Genomic DNA, 20,235 nt, shown 5'->3' with positions numbered 1-20,235 from the left:
ATGGATGATCAACACTTCAGCCTCAACAGCGCAGCCTCCAGCAGATAACTCAGGCTCTCGCCAACTGTCCCCTTTCAAGCATATACATTCTATCACTAGGGACAACTAGAAAACAGTTCCCACATTCTAGTTAAGCTAACACTGATTTACAAAACATATCAGTGTTGGCTGTGATACAGTAAACAGGTAACTTAACACAAAGTGTAGGATACTACATATGGACAGCAAGCCATGGGGCATACCCAGGTCAAATAGGACTTAGCTCTAGGGATGAGATCAAACGCTGCGCGTAACTCTATAAAGTCAACGCCAAGGCTGCCCTTACCCGATTTCACTACCGCCCACCTGATTAGTTGAAACAAGAAGACTTGGTCAAGGGTGCAAGTTTTTTGTTGGAAACTGGCCTGGAGGTCAGTGAAGATGGAGTTTTCTGAGATCCCGGCTGTTAGCTTGTCCAAGACTTCTTTACGAAAACATTTCTGCAAGTAGTAAATTAAAGTAATCGGGTGGTATAGCTGGGTCACTGCGAGACCTTTTTTTGCGAATAGGGACTATGGAATCGGGCCTCGCCGTAATATTGCATTACTCGGAGTGTTAATGTAAGGTAGACATAGGTCGAAGTTACAATGGTAACGTTCAGCTGGAATTGATCTGGACCGGGATCCTTTCCGATTCTTTGAGAGGTCAAAGCTGCTTTAGTGTCAGCTAGAGTAAAGTTTAACAATTGATCAGAATGATTCAGATGCAAGACGGGCGAGGGAACAAATGAGCGCTCAACCTTGCAGGAATTTGGTGCCTCGAAATGAGATTCCTAATCGCTCAGCAAAACATTAGAATCTTGTTTTGTATAGCCCATCCTGCTCCCATGTATAACAGGTGCCAGAAAAGTTTAGTATCTTTGCCCCTGGCTGCCATAAGCAGATTATCCATTGCTGCCTTGTCCCAATCCTTCTTAGCGGCCCGTATTGCCAATCTATAACAGTTTCTAGCAACTCTGATCACCTCTCTGTTACTAAGCCTAAATGCTTTTAGGAGGTCTAATTTCTGTACTCGACAGCTGGCATTAAACCACTAGCTAGTTTTCAGGCGGCAAGCCTTACCTCTCCTGCTTGTTACAAAATGCTGGCTAATTTCCTCAGAGAAGGCGTTATGAATCTCTAAAATACCACCAGGACTGTAGAAAAGAGATTGAATGGAAGCAAGGGCCACCGAAGGACCAGTTCTAATAGAGTCCAGAGCAGTACTATTTCACTCTAGGCAGTACCCACCTGCTAGGTCTGCTGCTGTTAGTTTAGGTTAGAGTACTATTTCCTTTGTCCAGCATGGAATGTAAAGAACTCGATATCGGGCCCTTCAGGAGAAAAGTTAATGGATCACGGTCACTTTCCATCCTTGGGTGATATAAAAATCAGTAAATTCAGCCCAACGTTCGAGATTAATAAAAATATTGTTTAAATGATTGTTATTTGATCCTCCCCTAAATGTGTGGGTGAGTTTGCTGTCTGAAGGAGAGCACCCATTACAAGCCCTGATACCTTAAGATAAAGATAGAGTAATTACCTGATGGGCTACCTTTGACAGATGTCTAATAAGGGGGAGATCGATTCCTGGGATACTCCAGTAGGCATCCACCTCCTTACTAATGTCTTTGATTGATAAAGATACTTCGAAATAAACATTAAGTTTACCTACCAATATGATGTGTTTGCTCTTTTTGGAGGATTTCAAAAAGCTATTTAAGTAAGACAGTGTGGGAGAGTGTTTACTAGTATTGGCAGGTCTATTGTATACAATGATCACTAAAAGTTATTTGCCTTTACACAGAGTTATATTAAGGATTAGTATATCCTGGCCTGGACAAGGAATTAGTTTGACTAGGCCTCTGAACAGAAGTTTTCACCCAAGTGCACAACCCGCCCATCACCCTCCCCATCAAATCAAGCCTCGCCATGACCTGACCTGATGACATCTAAAACCTGGTCTAAAGGCATGAGTTCTCGAAGTGGTCAATCTGAACACAAGGGTCAGTGCCCATTTGGCTAATTAGATTGTCTTTGCAAGTAAGAGAAATAACTTTATCTGTGCCATAGTCACTTGGGAGGTTTGGGTACTTTGATTTGCATGCATAGTAGCCATGTTGTTAGAAATTAGGTTAAATGGGTGGTTTTCATAATTACTCAAAGCCTTAAGGGCATCTTTGAAATAGCTTACCTGGAGGACAAATTTGAATTGGATATCACTCCCAGCAGGTGGATCGGAGTGCCCAAGTGCAAGGAGCCCATTTGCAATGGAAGCGCTCGCTATTCAAGGTGATTTTAATAAAGTCCCACTTAGTGCCTGGGGCAGGTTGGTGCTCTGCGTGCACTATTCCATCATGGATTACCGAATAGCAGTGCCTCACATCCCTGATCCAGTGGGTTACTTTATTAGTCAGTGACTCCATATTTTTAGAAAATTGCTGAGTCTGGACCAGGTTGGGAATTTTCCCCATATATATCTCACTTTTAATCAAGGTGGTGGGAATTCGCAGGTGAATAGTGCTTGGAAAATGGATGTACGTTGTTACAACGCATGCTTTTACTACGCATGCCTTTACAACGCAGGTTTTTCAACGCAAGTCGTTACAACGACTTGCGTTGGGGGTGCTGGATAGTGAATAGTTTAATTTACTATTCCAACTCCAGTCCCCGTGGATAGTAGGGAAGGTGTTGGATAGTAAATTAAACTATTACCTATCCTAGAGCGCCCCCCAGCGCAATTCGTTGTAATGACTTGCGTTGAAAAACCTGCGTTGTAAAGGCACTGCGTGGAAAAAGTTGCGTCGTAAAGGATGTTTCCCTTCGAAAATAGCCTAGCTATATGCGTCTCATGGGTTCTTCATGTGAGAACACTGCTGTTCAGTTTTTTTTTTTTTTATAAAACCTTTATTGAGGAATACAAGGAGATACATGCGCAGGCCCACAACCATCAAGGCCGGCCGCAAAGACAATCATTAGAATCAGGAGAATCGCTAACATTAGACCAACCTTCAAACAGGATATTTCAAAGTGCACTATACAGGAGTACAGGGCGCGCGACGTATGATATGAGGTTTTCGTTTTAAATTTTAAAAGAAAGGAGGGGGCTGCAGCAACAAGGACTATACACCATACAAAAGGAACACAAAAGAGACAGGGGGGACGTACCACAGATATGATCATAAAGAGGCAAGTCTATAGCAACTATACCATTGAAGCAACCGCAATGACAAAACAGAATGATAAGCAACGGTACAGAAATCAACATTACCAAGTCTGATCCCCGCGAGCCCACCCCCAGGAACTGGAACAAGAGGCGCATTCAAATCCTGGAAAAAGAAAAAAGGTGCAAGACCCATGGACAGTCAGCCCCAAAGAAACAGAAAAGGAAAGGAAAGCCAAAAATAAGAGAAAAGAAAGGCCCATAGAAACTGAAACGGACAAAAATAAGAACCCCATCCCCCTACCCCCACCCTACACGCATGCAGAGGCTACGGCCTACCCCCCCCCTAGCAGTGTGTCTGTCGCCCTAAAAGAGTACCCGAAATACAGATAAAGAAAAAGGGAAAAAGGAAAGAAAGGTTATCACAGAAGTTCGGAGGAGGGCCATATACGTAAGCTCAAAACAGTCAGCATGGAAATCCTCGGCCGCCCATCCCCAGATCCCGAACCAAAGCAACAATATTCAACTCCACCGTCTATCTCCCGCAGCCCCAGCAGTAAACGCTACCGCAGTCAATGATAAGGGAGCGGCCTCAACCCTGGCCCCTTCGAACGGGGGTATCGACGTAGTCCAGCCGCACGGTCGCCATCTTGAACAGCACAAGTAAACGGAGTAGCCCCAGCAAAGAAGGATACTGTCCAACAAAGTCTGTCCATCCCAATGCCATGCATGCGACGATGATAGAAGGGGGGACAATGCACTGTAACGGACCACCAAAGTCCGCCGGCCAAAGCAGTAGCATCCGAGTCAGGAGAAAGTCTTAAGCGTCGCCATTAGAACACAAGGAAATAGCCAGGCATAGCTTCCAGGGACGATTCTTCGGCCAGTTCACAAACCCACCTTCCTCAAACCACTCCGCCAACTTTGCAATCCACACTGAAGTATCAGCGGGTGCTCGCACCCGCAACGCCCCCGAGATCGCCCGGGCAGGCACCGCACCACAATCGGGAGTCGGATGTGGCGCATTGTCATGCAATCGAAAGACAACTCTTCCCACCGGGGGCATGTAGGGGGAAATAGAGTCCAGCCGGTCCCCTAAGTCTCGGGCAGCATCTTGTAGATCAGATCTCAAAGTGCCCAAGGCGCATAGGATGTCTCCAATCCCCAGTGGTGCAGCAGAAGGAAGAGGGGCAGCCGGTCCCCGCACACGGGATCCCCGAAGGCGCTGCGGGTCATGAGGCCGATCTCCATCGTAAGCGCCGCATAGCCGGTCGCCCAATCCGGGTTCCGAATAACATGGTCTGGCTGAGGGTACAGGAGTAGCAGAAACCATGCCTACACCATGCACGGTACCATAGCAATCTGGGCGGTCAGACATCTCACCGGCAGCAGCCCGGAGTAAGCACAGGAGCCGGGGACACAGCCAACAATATGGCGTCCACCGCAACGCTGGAAAGGATAAACGAGCAGTCAGTGCCTTTCGCGGATCGGAGCGGAGACACAATGTTGCACTTCAAACACAACAGTCCCCAAGCGCGAAAATGAGCAAAGCCAGGCAAATCTCCGCAGTAGTTAACACAGCCTAGCAGCCGTTCCCGCTGGTCGTCTCCGCCCCGCTTCAGTATCAGATGAGATTGCAAACATGGCCGGCCATTATGAAACAAAGACCCGATCAGCTTCAGCCAGCGCCGGAAAGGGAGTGAGGGCGCCCCGGCACTTCCACCGCACGGGGCACGCAAAGAGACACACCGCTGGAGTCAGAATCGCCTCCCGGTCCCGAAAATTCAACTTAGAAACAGGATCGGCGACAGAAGGAGGTGCGGGCCGGGAGGAAGACGGAAAGATCGGCGGAGCCGAGAGATCAAGCGGCCATCATGGATCTCCCTTAAGCCCCTCCTCTGCTGTTCAGTTTTAATAGTGCATGGGTTCTGGAGCATGCTGTTGGTTGTATTGCCTAGCGCTGTAGGTGCTCTCAGAAGACAGGTTCTGGGCACATTGGAATGAAAGTCCGGAGAGTTAGTATGATTTGAAGAAGACAGAGATAATAAGTCTCAGCTAGTAGAGGACATGGGGTAACTTCCAGAGGAGTACTCTGCTCAGGGTTGGAATTGCAGTGAGCACTAAAGGAGGGAGCTCAAATTTGTGCTGAACTTTGCTCTGAGGGATGGAGCAGATGAATGTTACCAAAGTTCCCATCCCTGGTACATCACATTGTAATTTTTTTCACAATTTATTAGAAGCAATTAATTTATTCGTATATGTTTTCATGCTCAGATGTGCCTATCTCCATTTCCAAGGGCATTCTCTGACAACAAGCGTCACATGCCCTCAGTTCACACAACTCACATTGAGTCCCACATATGTCTTAATACATGGCATAATATGGGTAGTACTATTATCTAGCACACAACCCATCTGGTATATACATGGAAGTTGGCAGGGTATGCTCAGACGTGAGTCCCTTGCTCACTTTGCCACTGGAGTCAAGCAAGCCCGGCTGAAGACGGCTGTAATGCCAGAAACCAGTCATGGGAAGCTTGATTCCGATCCAGGGAAGACATGGCTTGGCAGTTCGGCTGGACTGTTCCCATGAGGCACAGGGTCAGACTGATTTGCATATGGCCATGTCTAAACTGGGGTGGCGGAGTGAGCTAAAGAACGGTGATGGATTAAACCCAGATCAGTTGACTGGGGGTGAGTGTTTGTATTGTCAACGCTCCGTCCATCATCACCTTTGGTTTTTCTCTCAGAAGACAGGTTCTGGGCACATTGGAATGAAAGTCCAGAGAGTTAGTATGATTTGAAGAAGACAGGGATAATAAGTCCCAGCTAGTAGAAGGACATGGGGTAACTTCCAGAGGAGTACTCTGCTCAGGGTTTGAATTGCAGAGAGCACTAAAGGAGGGAGCTCAAATTTGTGCTGATCTTTGCTCTGAGGGATGGAGCAGATGAATGTTACCAAAGTTCCCACCCCTGGCACTTCGCCTTGTAATTTTTCACAATTTATTAGAAGCAATTAATTTATTCGTATATGTTTTCATGCTCAGATGTGCCTCTCTCCATTTCTAAGGGCATTCTCTGACAACAAGCGTCACATGACCTCAGTTCACACAACTCACATGGAGTCCCACATATGTCTTAATACATGGCATAATAGGGGTAGTCATATTATCTAGCACACAACCCATCTGGTATATACATGGAAGTACTTGCCTTTTTAACTTGTGCCACACTCTTTTATTATAGCCCAGGCACTGTGTTTTATGTTTTCACATCTCGAACAAACATCAGTTGTTGAGTGCTCATAACAATAAAGTTGTCCAGTTTTTCAATTACGCGTATCTCTGTAACATAGACTCACGTTATAGTATCGAGAGTGCAGTGTTCTGAGTGTTACGATGTCTTTTTTTGGGTACTCACTAAATAGATTTGGACCCCTTTATTACAGTTCCTCAATACTTAATACTTATATTCACCTGCACGGGCTCTCCGTTCATGTTTCCCAGTAGGCAAGCGTGACGTGTCAATCCGGTGCCACGCGTCTGTAGGTTGAGTCCTCGACACACCCAGTGGGTGTGCCTTAAGCCGGCTTCTTCCGCGCAGTGACGGTCTATTTAAACTGAGGCCCCCAGTCATTTTGAGCGCAAGCCCAGGGACCCAGACCTACTAGGTTACTCTGCTGGGCAGGACCCTTGATGCAGTAAGTAAATGGGACTATTACTAACACCGCTACAGGTACGTGCTGTAGAAGCTGCTCATGCCGCTACTAATTCTGTTGGGCAATAATTTCACCATTTCTATGTTCTTTTCTCTTCCTATTGGGCAATTGTTTTCTACCATTTTGGCATCTCCTCTGCTGTTACCCATGCAGTGTGTGACTAAAAGGCTACCCCATGACCTCCTGAGGCCGCCAGTGACGCAGTTACTCTCCTAATGAGGGGTACTTGGGAATACTATGGATGGATGTATTGAGTGTATGGTTAAGCACGCCGACTGGTAGCAGCATTCTGCTGTCTGATATGAGTGACACAGGCATATTTCACTGAGACTGAGCACGCACAAGTACGTGCAGAACGACAGAATGCGAGTCATGTCGCCACACACTATATTGACCACCTAGTCGGATGTGGTAATGTTATATTGTATTATGTTCATATACCAAATAGGTGCGTTGACTGTTGTGTACTGCACATCAACACAGGTGCATTGGCTAGCACAACACTCTTGGGAAGCTAAATGTTGTTTACATTATGATACACTATGATTACTTTGTTATGTCTTTTTTCTTGTCTATACAGATGGAGATAGGAGTGTAATATCAGATAAATTATCTGTGCACTTGATTCTAAGGAGCAGCTATCTACCGTTACATCAAAGCAGGATAGGGACCCCCCCATCAACTGCTTTTTCCAGGGAGGACTCGTTTCTGTGCCCTGAAGAAAGTATGGGACCTTTCTAGTCTACACTGGACTGAAAAATGTTGGCATAAGGGTCATAGGGCCATAATACTCCCACTGACCCTTTTTATCCACTTTTTAATACCCCTGACATAGCCATTAATAAAGGGACATCGTGATTTGTCTGAGGGTTTTTAATCTTTATACTGTTCCTGGCCAAATCTCACTAAGAGCTCACTGGAATATAGTTGAGCCCACCCTGACTTCTAGGCATCAGGGTGACCCGATGATGAAGCATGACACCACTACGGTGTGTGAGGGTAACCTAAACAAAAGGAATCCTTTCCTTTCCCACTACCTAGTGGGTACAGATTCATGTATTCACTTAGTGGCTTTCCTCTCTCATCTGAGTTTAGATTGTGAACCTCGTTCACATTGTCGTGGAGTAGTTTTTGTGGTTTAGTGGTAAAACACTGGAGGACGTACTCCCATGTGAAAAATCCTCTCAGCCCCTACGGCACAGGGGAAGTCTCTTTCTCTGTTGCTATAGTCTTTACCAAAGTTCTTAACCACATCACACAAGTTAAGAACCGTCAGCTTTAGATCAGCCACATCCATTTTCAGCTGATGGATTAAAGAGTCTTCAGAGCCAGGGATGTCAAAGCAAGGAGAACCAGCAAACTCGTCTGTTTGCGTGTACATATCTCTCGATGGTAGATTGACGGCTGACTGGCCATGAGTTCAGGCGGCGCAAATCTATTAGTGCACTGGATCTGGGGGATCTGTAAAACGTCTGGTTGATCTGGGACAGCAATACTTGAGGTTTGAACTCTAAAGTGCTGCTGTCAGGTGGAGGCTGTCCCTGGGTCTCTGACTGTGAAGGCTTTTTCCATTCAAAGAATTAAATAACCTTTGGCCAAGCAACTCCTTTGAAACAAATGCTAATTTTCTCCAAGAAGGGCTTCCACTTCCAGTTTCAGATTGTCTAAATTAGTAATCACAAAGTTTTCAGCTAGGTGTTTCAATGTCCTCTTGTGGCCTTTCTTTCCTTTAGGTCTAAGTATTGCCATTCTCTTGCCCATTTCCAGGGGAGAACTTCCCAGTCGATGTAACACCAGAAAGAATGCAAATATAGAGACTTTTTAGAAGGGTTATAAAACAAGAGCTCTTACTCTATTTGGAATAATATGGTGATGTTTTCAAGGAGCTCGATGAACCAAGGGCCAAAAGGGATGGCCCAGCTTTTTCCGGCCAATGGCAGGCAAAGACGAGCCTGGTCTTGGCCTGTCTTGGCCTAGGCATGTGTGAGGGCTTGCCTCGCGTGCGCCCCATGCTGCGGGGAGATGAAGGGCTTTAACAAGCCCCAGCTGACAGACGCGGGAGCACCTGCGGCCGTCCTGCCGCGGTCCCATCTGGGTGCTGAAGTCTTGCTTGCACTATTGAAATGCCTCCATAAAATAAGGGCAAGCTGCAAAACAGGATTGTGGAATTAAGCAGCCCCCTCCGTGTTCTAGTACTTTCTGCAACTTATCAATTTGCCTAGGATACAAGCATGTATTAAAATCCCCAGCTATCCAAAACCTTTCCATCACCCTCTGAAAAGATTGGTCAAAATCCTCAATCCATTTAATTATCCTACCATACTCATCTTTGTGGATGTATATATTAATTAATAAATATAAATTACGTATATTCCTCACTCCTAACTCTACTACTAACGTGTATTCCACTGGATGCATTGAACACCTCACAATCTTTTTAATTACTTTAGTGGAAATTAGAGTCAATAACCTAACAGAAGCGGTGCCCTTTTCCGTCTGATTACCTTTGCTGTATACAGCCACAAAGCCCTCAATGACTATGTCCTCTTTCAACCAAGATTCCTACAGGAACACAATATGGCGCAGACTGTTTGAAAGACATTGCCAGCCTTTTTGAATCACTCAAACCTGTGTACATTCCAACTCAGGATTCTCTGGATGTGAGACAATCCACTCTCTATGGAGCACTTTCTCAGTTTCCCCATTCTGGCAAGTCTCGAAAATGAATCAGGGGCAAACCTATTGTTCCTCTCCCATTTATGGGGATCTCTCCTATAATCTACAGTTGGGTATAACAACTCTCATATTCTCAGGGGGCTGTGGGTCCAACCAATACCCATCCAGGTTGGGCTCTCGCATTTTCCCTGTTAAGTAACAAGATGAAATAAGTTTACATTGAGGTTTAGTTCCGAGCCAATGGGAGCTTAAGATTAGGTTTGCACTGGGGCCCTTAGCAAAATCTCATCTTGTACAGGAATCCTTATCCCCAGGCCTGCACCAGCTAAATTGCATTCTGCAACAGCTACCATATTTGCAATCAGTGGCAAGATAAAATAAATTTTTGCCAATTCTCTCCAATCCTCCCCAGCCTCAAACCCCACATAGGCTAAATCCCATGAAGAGATCCCGGAGAGGTAGGGGATCTTTTTAAATATCACAGATATTTTGGAACGATTCAGCAAGCACAGTTCCTTTGCTTTCTTTCCCCCTCAGACTATATCTAACATCAATACAAATGAAACTGCTTTAAGCATGGGAGGGTTAGCTGCAGATGTATTGCTTTCTTTTTCTTACCCTTGCCATTAGTTTTGTGGGCTCAGTCTACCGCCTGTCACCACGCATGGGACTGTTATTAGTTTTGTCATTTTTATCATGTTTAAGCTGCCTATCTTGAGCAGTCGCCCTCTACTTTGGGTGAGTACCCCACCGAACCTAGCAACCCTGGCACAGCAATCTCCCAACTAGAGGGACATTTTGCACTTTACCCTAAATTTAGCCTCAAACACTTCTTTTGTGATTGCGCTATTCCCCTCTTCTTATTTTTCTTAATTCCCCTGTAGAGCCTCTTCCCTCCTGACACCTTCCTCTCATCCTACCATCCTCCATGTCTCAGTTAGTAAAAAAGCCCAGAAAAAACTTAAGGGGACTATAAAAATGGTGCCCTTTTCTAGCTAACATCGGGCATTTGGATACATAACCTGAACTAGAGGTCCCATCACGATCCTGCTGAGCACTCCTAAAATCTATTGAACCCATATAATTCATGCTCACTGGCGGATCATTTTCCCACGCAGGTCCTATTGCTGTACAAGTACAATTATCGATTTTACATAGCTCGGGAAGGATCTCCTTTAAATATTTAAACTGGAAACCTGGTTGAAGCTAACTACCTGAAGAGTCTCCAGGATCCCTTGGAGTGTCTTTTGCATAAGTAGGAGGACATCCATCAGAGATGATGATGCAGATGGCTGAATGTCAGTAGATGCCCCTACCGATGAATATATAAATGCAGCAGCGGCCGGCACAGGTAAACGCGGTAGGCGGTGCGGGTGGGAGGGATTAAGTCAACAGACGACGGAATAGGTGTAATTAAATAAATAAATATTACCAATACCATCGTCTGTCGGCTTCCCCCCTGAGGCGCCCTCCCGCGTCCTGCCCCGCCCCACCCCACCGCCTCACCGCGCTGACCTGTGCCGGCCGCCGCTGTATAAATGGGACTGCAGCTCTTGAGTCTGTAATAACTCCTGAGTGTCCAGATTAGACAGTAATTCATAGGCACCGACACCCCTACTGCCAATGAGCTAGCCAGCAACCCAAGGCAAAGACGAATGTCTGTGCCCTTCTCTAGATTAAAAGAGAGTGGCTCCTCCAAATTATACTTTTGCCGACTAATATCACCTTCTACAACCATTTCTACTACATTCTTAAGTCCTCGGGCCTCTTTATCCTGTTCACATGAGGGGTTAGACCTGAGATTAAATTGTTTAGTAACAAACTAATTTATGAAAGTAGTTAAGGGAGAAAATATTGCATTTACAATTCTTGCAATGATACTTGGAATCTTATCCTTTGGCCTATATCCACTAAAGATGATAACTTACATATGTGCGTGAAATGTTATCTTTGACATGACTTCTCCTTTCAATCTCTTTAGTCAGTAACAACCAAGAGCATCATTAAAGTTTACAAATCCCACTATGTTGGAGATAGAAAATGGCAAGGATAATTCTACACAATAAGGCAACTGTAGTGATTGATAAAGCACATTTTACTCTGGGCTCTGCTTAATTATGGTAGACGTTATGGCCACAGATCAAATGTCGCTTTGAACAAACTGTTTAGAAGGTATCTTTATTGGCATTTTCCCGGGGCATCCCTTCCACGTTTAGGAGGCCTCTTAAACATGAATGAATGAATGAATGAAATGATCTTTATTCGGATTATGAAAAATCCATAAAAGTACATACAGGATGAATCATTTAAAATACATAAAAACATGTATAAAAGTTAAAATACAGCCCAATTAGACATGAGCAGCATATGTGGCATAAAGTGCATGATACAAGATATAAGACATTAAACAATTTGGGAGAGCATTCATAGATTTCTGTTTAAATAATACCAATAACATTGATTCCATACAAATAATTAAACCTCTATACGATTTATATTTAGAGTTTAAAGTGCGTTATGCATCCGAAGGCCATTATGCATGTTCCATACTTGCCCTCGATTTTACACAGGCTTTTATGAAGCAGCTAATAGTGAATATGACATCGTCAGTTGATAACATTTGCAAAAATTTCAATGCCAATTTAAAGTCTCTTAGATTGTATTTTCTGAAAATTGGCATTAGATAATGATGGATATACAATTTATAATGGCCACAGAAAATAAAGTAATGCAGTAAACTTTGTTTCCCACCGACAGAACACGGACAATCAAGTTCTTCTAGATTCTTATTATAGCCGAGTGGGAAGCTCAATAAATTTACAATACTGCCATCCCGGAACCTAAATAAAAGGCTCCGGTTCCATCTTCCTATCGGTAATGACAAATATCTGCAGGGCTTGTGGGGTTTATTTAAAACAGCATTACTTGTCTCAGTTAGTGGAAGATATTTAGTAATAGCTGGTTTCATTATTTCAATTCTCATACGTTCCTCTTTATAAAACTCATACAATGCCCGTTTTACATTATTCTTGTGGGCGGGCACAATAGTATTTGGGAAGCTAAACAGACAGCCATGTCCCACGCTAATCAAGCTAGTCTTGACCGCATTTAGCCAAGGTATGAGATGGGATCGTTCATGAGATAAACAATCTAAAATTATACGACGGGTCAAAGAAGCCGCTGGATTTGTCCATATTTTTAACCAAAAAAGCGTAGGCCTTGACCTGATAAAATCAGCTATATATGGTAACTTAAGTTCTTGGTGACAAATGAAGGTTGGCGTACAGGAAAAACCACCCAGCACCTTCCTGCAAAATCTATTTTCCTCCAGCTGCAAGGGCAGGCTATTACAATGACCCCACACTTCAGATCCATATGTCCCAGTTGGCAGGCATTGGGTACGATAGATGTTTAACAGGGGGGTAATCAGCGTACAGGAAATACCACCCAGCACCTTCCTGCAAAATCTATTTTCCTCCAGCTGCAAGGGCAGGCTATTACAATGACCCCACACTTCAGATCCATATGTCCCAGTTGGCAGGCATTGGGTACGATAGATGTTTAACAGGGGGGTAATCACATCAGCCGTTCTCGGTTGGCGAAGAGATAAAATTGAATTAATTGATTTACCAATCTTATTTCTTGCGTGGGCAGTGTGATGCTGCCACGAGCCTGTGTTGGAGAATAATAACCCTAAATAGGGGAAAGTGCTAGTGCATTTTAATTCATTTTCACCACTTTTAATTGAGAGGATGTTATATCTTTTTGAACCACAATTCATAATAAATGATTTTTTAAAATTGGTATTTAAACCTAAATCAGACATAAAAACAACAAACCCTGTAATTAATGAGCGCAGAGCATTAGGGGTGCGCCCCATTAATACTGCGTCATCCGCATAAAGTAATGTGGTAATAGGGGAACCATTAATAATTGGAACATCTTTGGAGTACTTGCTCAGGGCAGGGCTCAGCCCATTAATATATAAAATAAAAAGCAAAGGGGCGAGTACACAGCCCTGCCGGACTCCTCTTTTAATGGAAATATCACCAGATAGTTCACCATCATTGTTGATGCGTACTCTTGCCTTAAGGTCCCTGTGTAAATATGAAAGAAAATATACTAATGAATCATCTAAACCATATTCGAGCAATTGTGACCATAACCTGGAACGGTTAACAAAATCAAAAGCGGAACTCAGATCCATAAAACCTAAATAAAGTGGGGATTTTTTAACAATAATGTATTTGGCCATGATTAGGTTCAAGTTGAGACACTGCTCAACCGTACCCACGTGGCTTCTAAACCCCAATTGGCTACAATGTAACACATTATTATCCTCGGCCCATTCCCTTATCCTCTTGAATAATACCCTACCAAGGACTTTTAATGTATTGTCGATCAGTGAGATCGGACGGTAGCAGGCCGGATCGGCCCTGTCACCTTTCTTGAATATTGGTACGATGACACTGTTCGACCAGGATTCGGGGATGGAGCTGTCGGTCAGATTGTTAAATAAGTTACATAATAGAGGGGCCCAAAAGTTAATTTCTGATTTGATCTGATCGATAGATAGACCATCAGGGCCAGGGGCTTTATTACTAGCACTATCCGAAATTGCATCCTCCACCTCAGATATGGAGAAGTTCGGTCGTTCAGCATTATTTAATAACATTATAGAATCTATAGTAGGGGCTGCTATATTATAGATTTCGGAGAAGTGCTCCACCCAGACCTCTCCATTTATGTTACAGTTGATTGGTTGGATGTTAGAACCAAAAGACCTGAGTGATTTGACTTCTCTCCAGAACCCCGCGGTGTCTTTTAATAAAGCAGTCCGCGTTAGAGACTCCCAGTGGTTAACCACTAAAGCCTCAGTTCTTGTCCGTAGGGCGAGTTTATATTTGGCTCTTGATTCTCTCACTAGGTTAAAATCCCTAGGATTTTGTTGTAAAGCCACCCTCAATTCCCTATTGGCCTTTGAACATGCGGAATCAAACCAGCGAGGGCTTTGGTCTATATTTGGCCTAGATGGTTTAGAAGATTCCCTTCCCACTGCCCCACAGAGATTACTAAATGCAACAACCAATACTTCGCCAGTACTATCAAATGACAAGCAGGTGTCTATTAACAGTGGATGCTTTTTGATTACCTTGGCTAGGATAGCTTTATTATCCACCCCTTTCCATATTAGTCTTAGTTTATCGGTAGACAATACCAAATTTTGTGGCCCACTCTCAGTCTTCGAGGCGGCCTTTGTGGTCTGAGGATGGTCTAGATGTATTCTAAGCGGGTGATGGTCACTATATGCGCTGCAAATAACCTCAGCTTTTCGAATTATATTACACAGGGATGGACAAAGAAATATATAGTCTATCGTGGAGGCGCAGCCTTGACCTATATAGGTGGGTGCAAATTTAGTTTCAGCACTAGTTCCAGCAAATTCCATCGCGTTTACTAGATTACGAGATGCTAATAAATTCTTCAACTCCTCACCATTTCGGCAAGGGGCACTAGTGCGATACATATGGGCATTAAAATCTCCTCCTATACAGATACCATCATAATACCCATACTTCAGCCCCTCCGCGATATCATCAATAAAATTAAACAAAGACAAAAAATTTCCATTGGGATGATTAACAAAGTCATTATTATAAAAATTAATTATACATAAAATCTTCCTGTTAAAGTATTTCACAGCCATAAAACATTTGCCTGGTGTTGGGATCGGTTTGGTTTGTACCCCAGGTTTTATCTTAGACCAAATAGATAACCCCCCGCTTGGGCGACCCATGGGTGAGGCTATGGCCTTTAAGTTATAACAGCAGAAGCCCTCCATTGTGGGGTTAGTTAAGCACCAAGTTTCTTGAAGCAACAGTAAGTCACAATTGGTGTTCACCCAGTCAGTCCATTCTTTGATTTTCAGTTTGGAGTTAAGACCCGCTATGTTCCAACTTACAATAGAAAGTACAGAATCCAGGGGGTTATTGTTCATAGATTGGCCTCTTCCTGAAATCCCTGTCAAGGAATTTATAGCTACCTGATTTCCATTGGTGACAGATGGTAAAGGAACAACTGAGTTGGCTGGCTTAAATGGAGAGGGTCAATCCAGCATGTCCAAACCTGACAAAGGTGCGAATCTGTTAAATGTGTTGAAAGGGAAAGCAACTGGCTGAAAATGCATAGCTGGTGGCTGAGGGTACCTGGGTGGGGGGTGGAAATGCATTAAAGGCGGTCGAAATTGCATAGGTGGCTGTCTGTAGAAGTAGCTTAAAGGTAGCATAGTTACAACCGTGGAAATAGCTGAGCAATTACCACTTATGTTAAGCAGATGTCTTACAGTTCCAGGATTTTTAAAGTTAAGAACCACACAATCCCCGTCCTTATCTTTAGGTAGTGGTCCAATCCAAGGCACCCTGCGAACCGATATGATTTCTCTTGATATGTCATATCCAGCCCCCTTGTGTTTGGTTAGCCAGTCTATACATTTATTTCGTAATTGTACCCAGGTTTCCCCCTGGTCCTCCCTCAGCGCTGGTACTCCTGCCAAACCCAGAACGAACGGGCAGGCATCCGGTGGCAGGTGTAAGGGAAAAACAGGCCCTTCGTGTTTGCGAGGCTTATTGGACCCTACTTGAGTGGAACCTGTGTTGGGAACTACAGCTGATGTTGTAGCTGTAGTAGGTTGTGTAAGGCCGTCATCCTTGCTGATGGCATTTTTGTTAGTAGTAACCAAAGGGGTAGTTTTCCTAGGTGCAGGGGTTGGGATGGTTTTAACAGCTATACTAGATTTTGCACACTTAACCCCTGTATTAATAGTTCGCGGTTGGATTATAGGTTGTGTAATGGACGGTGGAGACGTTTCCAGGTTTTCCGTGCCCTTATCCAATGTAATACGGGCTGCCGGTGTTTTTGATGACAGAGTATTGCTTAAGGATTCAAGATCTTTTAAGAGACGATCGGCTCTAATTTGGTCCAGAATGATAGACCCCTTCCTTTTGGCTTCATCATTTTTAACCAGGTTGTCTAATCTGTCCAATCTTTTAAAAACATTATTAAATTGGTTGATCATAAGTTTCTCCAATCGGTTAAAAATAGTGTCCACTATAGTTTCAATAAGGTTCCCATTTTGTTTAGAGAGGTTATAATTATCTCCCATTAGTGTTGTTTGGGTCCAAATGGTATTTAAATTCCCACCGGGGTGAATGGTGGACAAAGGGGAAGTGCTATCTATATCCACTGAGTCTTTTTCCTCCGTAGGTACAGTTACCACCCCCAAAGATTTTTGTTTATTCCACAGGCTTTGGGGAGTGGGCTGTCTTTTATTCAATGAAGGTTGTTTCCTTTTATTAGCGCTTTGCTTAGTAGTACCTCTTTTCCTTTTTTCCCCTCCCGGTTTATTACTACAGGAGTCCGTAATATCCAGGGTAATGACATCACCCTGGGAAACAGGTATGCTAATAGGGATAGTTTCTTTGAGTGGAGGTTCCAGTAGGCTAGCAGCAGCGGTTGTTAAAGGGACAGAACCTGCAGCTATATAGGTGACGGTGTTTTCATCTTCCAAAACGATGGGCACGTCTACAAGTGGAAGTGATGGCTTAACCACAGTAACCTCGGGGATAATATGGATATTTCCAGTAGCACTCGATATGTTATTGGTAACAAATGAGCCCATGGAGAACCTCCTCTCGGTCTCTACAATTTCATTGAAGGCAGTTTCTATCAATGTTTCGAAGGATGTAATGAGAGAAACAGAGGCAGAGGTATCAGCACCCTGGGAAGATATATCAATATGGGTATTTGTAATAGTGGAATCGCCCATAATTGTGCTTGAGTATAACACTTACGTTTGAGGAGAACTTAGGGGGGTGGCACGCCCGACCACAGTCGTCCACGGACGGCCACAGACGACCCGCCCTTTTCCCGGGCTTCTCCCGCGCGCGACTCGCGGGTGCGAGAGGCGTTCCCTGCTTATGAAGCGCCTCCTGGCGCGTGTCCGTCGTCGCTTCCGCCGCGTCCACCCCCGGGGCAGCTGGGTGATGTAGTTCCCCAGCTGCTGCTGCTCCGGGTGGATGGCGGTGGATGGCGGTGTGGGCGCTGGCCGTGTCCCTCACGGCGCGGTTGTGGAGCAGAGCAGAGCAGGGGTAAGTTTTAAATCGTGTTGGCCGTTCCCCTCACGGCAGGTTAGGCAGTGCTTTAGGTGTCCCCAGAGCGCTTCGGCGCTCCCTGCTTATGAAGCGCCTCCTGGCGCGTGTCCGTCGTCGCTTCCGCCGCGTCCACCCCCGGGGCAGCTGGGTGATGTAGTTCCCCAGCTGCTGCTGCTCCGGGTGGATGGCGGTGGATGGCGGTGTGGGCGCTGGCCGTTTCCCTCACGGCGCGGTTGTGGAGCAGAGCAGAGCAGGGGTAAGTTTTAAATCGTGTTGGCCGTTCCCCTCACGGCAGGTTAGGCAGTGCTTTAGGTGTCCCTCTTAAACATGCCACACCCCTAGTTGCAGCCCTCCAAGGTTTTACACCCTGATTCATGAATGCAGACAATCTACAGTTTTTTGACATTTTCACATTTGAAGGTTCAGGCTTTAAGCAGGACCCTGGGCATTTCGTGTAAGGGGGCTGCAAAATGTAGTGTGCACTCACAAACTAGTAAGTTTGTGGTCATTCACAAACATTTTTCAGGTAGATTCCCAGTCCGGAATCACAAAGAGCTCTGCTCCTGTCAAAGAAATAATTAAGGGAGGGCCCAAGGCCTATATAGGGGGCCGATTACGATCTTGGTTGTAAAGCCTCCGACCAAAGTATTAATTACTTAAAATTAATTTACTTTCGACCCCATACCCCTACAAAACTCACAGCCTACATCCAAAATCTTTTTTTTTTTAATAATTGCACAATTATCATCATTAATTATCAATTAATCTAATATTATTAATTAAAAACTAAATATTAATGCATTAAAATTAATTAACTTTCCAACCTTTACCCCTATAAACCCCACAACCTACACCTAAAATTAAACTTTAAAAAAATTATTAACGCAATTGAAATAATAAATTCTCAAATAATAGTATTTAACAACTAATTATTAATTAATTTAAATTAATTTACTCCCCACCATTTAACCCTAAAAACCCCACAACCCGCTCCTAAAAAATATTAATTACATAATGAATATAATTATCAATCAATTAATTAACGTTAATTAACAACTAATTATTAAATAGTTATAAATAAATTACTTCCCGCCCTTTACCCCTTTAAATCACACAACCCACACCTAAAAGACAAATACACAATTAACATAATTATCAATTAAATAAATAATATTATATACAAAATAATCATTAATATATCAGAATTTAATTACTTCCCAACCTATACCTCTATAAACCGACCACCGCTGCAGAACAAAAAATCCCCTAAATTACTTACATTAGATTTAATAACTACTAAAAATGTAACAAATATTTAAAAACATAAACAATAGTTATATAAAAAAAGTTACATCATATACATTTAAAATATATACTAAAGGACATCACAATAATTAAAAAATGATATTTTAAACAACCATATTTTTGCAAATGATATTAACGACTTCGATATTTTAAAAATTGATATTACTTACCTTAAAATCGATATTCTTGACAACAATATTCTTGGTAACGATATTTCCATATCAAGATATTTTGGACACAATATTTTTACTTCGATATTTTGTCTGAATACCGTATTAGACAACCACATGCTTATGATGTTTAATTATCACCAAAGTTGGGGAACCGTGTTCGAGTCTCGGCAGGGACTCTCAACATCCTTTGATTCTGGGCAAATCACTTAGGGGCTTATTACGATGTTGTAACGGAAACGGGAGCAAATGACCTCCGGTCAACGGTTCAGAACGCCTAATTACGATGCGACCGCACATGGTGCAGTCACATACTCACATTTTCCTCTGGGAGCATGTGTTACACCCATAAACTGGCTTTAGCATAAGCTCCCATAGCTAAATAGGAAGTTGTGTTCATCCCTGAACTGTGTGTCAGGCACCTCAGGGTGCCTGCCACGTGGTGCAGGGATCCACAAGGGGGCATCATAGGAGCCACTTCGACCCCCAACCAGAGGCTACAATCAGAAGGGGGCCCTGCTAGGGGCCCCCAAACACACTTTACAAAAGGCTTTCCGTGTCGGAAAACCCGGCATGGAAAGCATGCCGGAAACCGTGCAACGTAATCCGGATGGCATAAAACGCCGTCCATATGGATTACGGGCTGGTTCCAACTGCTCAACGGGCTCCTTGAGCTTGGTGGAAGCCAGCTGAATAATCAGCCAGTTTCACTTCCAACCGCCTAAATTGTAATTAGGCGTTCGGAAGTGAAACCAACAATCTTGGTCTGAAATCCTCCGACCTAAGGTTGGAGGCTTTCTGACCGCGATCGTAATCGGTCCCTTAATCTCCCCATGCCTAACATAAAGAAACCTGTCCATCCGCAACACAACTGTTGCTCACGTAAAGCTCTCTGGTGCCTTCGGGTTGAGTTCTCGCTATATAAAAATGCCCCCCCCCCACAAAAAAAACACACCAAACAAATCACGTAACACAAAATTACACCTGTTTCGGAGCTCTATACATTCTCACACTCATGTCTGTGCTGAGAACATCA

At 44.0% G+C, this 20,235-nt stretch overlaps 1 long non-coding RNA gene across 1 annotated transcript in view; it reads right to left on the bottom strand.

Annotated features, from left to right (window-relative positions):
• The window catches only part of LOC144766983 (uncharacterized), a 109,489-nt gene that overhangs the window by 87,156 nt on the left and 2,098 nt on the right, over nucleotides 1-20,235 (bottom strand). The gene's annotated exons all lie outside the window — the stretch shown is intronic.

Source organism: Lissotriton helveticus, chromosome 7 (genome assembly GCF_964261635.1).
Source record: "Lissotriton helveticus chromosome 7, aLisHel1.1, whole genome shotgun sequence".
NCBI lineage: Eukaryota > Metazoa > Chordata > Amphibia > Caudata > Salamandridae > Lissotriton > Lissotriton helveticus.
The sequence above is the reverse complement of the archived record's forward strand: the minus strand, read 5'-3'. Positions and strand labels throughout refer to the sequence as shown.